Source organism: Dioscorea cayenensis, chromosome 9, assembly GCF_009730915.1.
Source record: "Dioscorea cayenensis subsp. rotundata cultivar TDr96_F1 chromosome 9, TDr96_F1_v2_PseudoChromosome.rev07_lg8_w22 25.fasta, whole genome shotgun sequence".
Taxonomy (NCBI): Eukaryota; Viridiplantae; Streptophyta; class Magnoliopsida; order Dioscoreales; family Dioscoreaceae; genus Dioscorea; species Dioscorea cayenensis.
Genome location: NC_052479.1, coordinates 22,234,752 through 22,239,591, shown reverse-complemented (window position 1 = coordinate 22,239,591; position 4,840 = coordinate 22,234,752). Strand labels below are relative to the sequence as shown.

General features: G+C 35.5%; 1 long non-coding RNA gene across 1 annotated transcript; it reads right to left on the bottom strand.

Moving 5' to 3' along the window:
* Window positions 1-147: 147 nt before the first annotated feature.
* On the bottom strand, window positions 148-4,547 carry LOC120269379. Its single transcript, XR_005539148.1, has 3 exons — window positions 4,518-4,547; window positions 3,457-3,509; window positions 148-494 (listed from the first exon to the last, which is right to left on the bottom strand). It is a non-coding gene; the product is annotated as an uncharacterized LOC120269379 (long non-coding RNA).
* Between the last annotated feature and the right edge of the window lie 293 nt (window positions 4,548-4,840).

Sequence of the window (4,840 nt, the reverse complement as noted above, 5' to 3'; positions counted from 1 at the left end):
TTGTCTTTTGAAATGACCCATTATACTTGCTCAATATTAGCAAGATATTGCATGATTAAGCATACATAGATATTAGGAGCATAACACATTATAACACACATCTCCATTAACTGAAATTATAATTAAATTAGCTAAATACATCATTAATCTCCATGTCTTTACTTCTAGCACTGGTCATAAGCTCTATTTGTCGCGCCCCGAACCCGGCTCGCCGGACCCGGTGCGCAGACAAACAGCCGCAGATCCACAAGGCGTGAACCAAGTAGACATGCAAGGCTTCAGAACCTGATTTAGGACAAACAAAACTATAACAAGCCAACTGGGTTACAGGATTACAGACTCTACAAAGTACACAATGCAAAGATACAAGAAGTCTAGAAATACAAAATACAGGAACATAGTGATAGACAATGACAAGGACTACAATTTTACAACAGGACAAGCAACATCTACAGGCAGTCTTTCAAGATCCACCACGGTCTACCACTCTTGATCTGAAAAGGATTTAAAACAAGGGTAAACTACATGTTTAGTCACTAAACTATTTGTGTTTTCCTAATCTAGTCACTAAACTAAAAAAAATTTCAATTGGGTCACTAACGTTAGCATTTCCTTCCAATTAAGTCACTCGCCTCAACGCCGTTACCCTGATGCTGAGCTTGCATGCCACCTCACCAGACACGTGTTAGATTTTTTTCTTGGGTTGTTGATGTGGCATTCCACTTCAATAATGAACTTCAAATGACGCTTTGACTGACCACATAGCATCATACTTCCCCTTTGTTTTCCATGCATGGTTTTACTGAACCAGAGAGCTTGAGGCCAATTTTCCATTATTGTTTCATCCATCGTTTCTCTGAAACCCTAAGAAGATGTTGTCCAACTAGTGATCATGGCTTCGCATAGACGGTAGCAAAAGCGATGGCATTGCAGATAAGTAGAGAACATGATCTTCGGCTAATAAAACGAGAACGATGGAGATCTCATCATATTCATCATGATCTCCTTCACTTCTCCAAACGCTAGCCCACTTCACCACCACCTTGATGGTGATCATAATGCACCGTCAACCTCACCACCCGCCTCATCATCATCAAGCTATGGCTCCATAGTCAAGGTACAAGATTTGGACCCCTTCCCGACCCCACGATAGCCACTCGCAGCACCATCGTTTTCCATTTCTTCGCCGCTGCCGCCACCGCAGCCTTGAGAGCCATCGCCCTTGCCCTCGTTCTCACTTCTCCAACCTCCGGCGAGATCTCCATCTTAGCGTACCTTCTCATCTCGTTCTCATTCTCATTTTCTCATGGGAAGTGATCAGATCTCAGATATAGCATTTGTAGAAATATTATTTTCATATTCACATGTGCATGCATGCAAGCCTTCAATAAGGTCAACGTCCCACTAACATTCCCTCGGAGGTTTATGATTATAGATGATGAAGATGCCACCATTGTTACAATTGGCATGAGCACACCCAATTCTATTTGTGTCCCTCCAAACTATTTGAGTGTAATGTCTACACACTCTCTCAGTAGGTTAGCAAGTATTTTTGAGTAGTTATAGTTCTGTTTCTCTGACACCCATGAATTCACAACATCTCGTCACTGCTTTACCCAAATCGAAGAACCACGTAAGATGTTGCCACCATAAGATGTTCTTTGGCCGATTTATCTCTTTATTTGCAGTAGTCACTCGCTTTGGCCACCGCTCTATGTGAAGACATGATCTCCAAACTGGATGACATCTCCTTAGGGTTTTAGAGAAGCAATGGAGGAAATGATGAAGGAAATTTAGCTTCAAGACTCTTTTAGTTCAGATGAAACCATGGAAAGCAAAGGGAAAAAGTATGATGATGATGATGTGGGCCGATCAACAACCCAAGAAAAAAGTCCGACACGTGTTAAGTAAAAGTGGCGCCCACTCATCATAAAGGTAACGGCTGAGGGTGAGTGACTTGATTGGAAGAAAAATGCTAACGTTAGTGACCCAATTGAAATTTTTTTTAGTTTAGTGACTAGATTAGGAAAACACGAATAGTTTAGTGACTAAACATGTAGTTTACCCTTAAAACAAATCCATGAGCTCACTAGCCCAGTAAGTAATCCAGAAATTGATTTAAAACAACAGGATTCATAAATCTTGATTCAAATATTAAGAATAACTCAAAGTTTAAACATACTTTAAACTAATACAAAATAGATAATTCAACAGAGGTATAGTTCTCAAGTAATACCGCTATTTAAGAATACTGTAATCAAAAGAATACTAGATTCAAAGTTTTAAATAAAAAATATAGAAAATTTTCTAAATATGAGCATAAGTTTCCAAACCATAGTTAGACTAAATCAGAAATTACAAAAGTAACTTTTCAAGTATACCGGATTTTCAGAAAAGCACAAGTCTCCGAAAATCACAATTTAACAAAATACGTAGTATAATATTCTAATAAAAAGAATATTTCCAAGTAAGTCGTTCACCAAAATTTTGAAAACCAGGAATGCGAATATGAAATTGTACAAAAGTCAATAGCACCAAATAGTATTATCAAAACCAAAAGGATAAAAGCATAGGTAACAAAAATCGAGAGTATGTCTCCAAATTCACTGTGAAGTGTCAAAGGTCATTTGTTTATCCTCGTGATGCACTCCGAGCCCAAAATAACAGAAATCATTTATTTACCCTCGTGACCCGAGACTCGAATACCAGTGGTCATGATTATTTCACCGAACGGACACGGTGCTGAAAGCTAGCATCTTATTTTCCCAAAAATTACTTGTCGACAAGGTCGGGGTTTAACCCCCATCGATGTGGTTGCATATCGCTCATTTGGAGACCAAAACATTCGAGATACAAAAATATTTACGAGTACAAGTTCGAAATTTCTAAAATTCCTCAAGTTCATATATATTCAAAAAAATACTAATAAATATCAAAATCTCACTTTAAAGGGAAATAAATCGATAACCATAAATGAAATATAAAAATTTAAGTACATAAAATATTTAAAATTATTCAAAACACCAGCTCCTTCAAAACTAAATTAAATGATTAAATAAATAAATAAATAAATAAATAATGGAATTAACTAAGTCAATCCAAATGATAGCCGAATCATTAACCCATGCCTACAAACAAACGAAATTTTATAAATGTTGAAGTAATCATCTGACTGTAATCGCACACTTAGTATAAATAATAAATTAACAACCAAGTTAAAATGAATAGCAATCCTTTAATTAGCATTACACCAATGTAGATTTATCAAGTCAACAACTAAACAAAAATAATTAATTAAAGAAAATGCCTCAAAATACATATTCCAATTAAATAATATCAATATTAACAAAAATAATAGATATTCAAAATAAAATAACAAAATACTAGATAATTATTTTACCGAATAAAATAATTTCTCAAATATTGAAAATACGGAGTTATCGGTGGATTACTTACCTGGTATTGGCCTAATTGCAAAACGAGATCCAAGACCACTCCCTAAAACGATCCTAAAATCCAATGATTTGCGAACGTTAAAACAAAATCATTCTAATCACAAGTTTAAACACCAACCAAGTATTACTTTTACATTCTCTAGAGAGAGAAACCAAAATAAATAAATAAATAAATAAATAAACTAAATAAAATAAGTGTCTTGCATGTATTCCAGCAGGAACACACACAAGAAATAAATACATCTCAAAGGCTTAACCAATTAACATGATTAAAAATTAAAGTGATCCAATGCTTAACCTCCAATCATTTGACATTTGCCTTGAACTAATATTTTAACTTGAGAGAACATCTCCACCATCCAATTCTAAACACATTCCACTACAAAACTTCCCTCATTCTCTTAAAATGCCTTGACTAATAAATATAAAAAAAACAAAAAAACAAACCATTAACACAAAAACATTTCTGCAGATTCACAACCAAGCTCTAGTATTTAGACATATTAACACAATAATGCTATCAACTTTACAAAACCACTCCACCAACAACAAAAGTTGTAAAACCCAAACTAAGAGAGAAAAAAAAACATATCTATTTATACAACCAATACATATATAAAATACATGTATATATATATATATGTATACATGGAAACATACACAATATGCATGGCTTTTAGCATGCTTGTTCTACCCTCAAATAAGGTCCAAGAATCTCCACCATGCTTGGGTGAGCAAGAAACAAGCAACTTAACACTCATTAAACTAATGCCAAGGCCAAACCTTTCTCAAAACAAGGATGGTTAAGCACAAGCCCTTGAGCTAACACTAAGCTCCAAGGATTTCAACAACAATTATGAGCTATGAACTAAGAGAACAACAAGCATGAACAACTCCGAATTTAGCCATCAACATGCCAAGATTTCTAAATAAAAAAAAAGAGCTAACATGCTATTCAACAAAACATGGCAAGCTAATCAAAGGATGGAGAAAATGTCATGGTTTTAATTACCAAAAACAACACTACTAAAAGAATTTAACCAAGAATGGCTAGGGGCTTACTATGATGGCCGGAAAAGAGAGTGTTGAAAAAGGTAGCCCAGCTGAAAAACCAAGCTTCAAAAAACCTTCCAACTAGCAACCTCCCTTACAAGACAAAGGAATGAAGAAGAAGCACAAGAGAAGAGGAAAAACAATAAAAGTTAAAAAGGCTAAAATATCAAAGGCATAGATGTGATGGGAACCCATGAATTCCTCCGGAATTCCTCATCACCACTTGATTTGAGAGCAACCCCGACAAAAAGGGAAGAGAATAAAGGGGGAAAACAATGCTTTGATTATTCTAATCAAGCTTTGGGCGGGGTCCACACTATTGGTGAAACTTA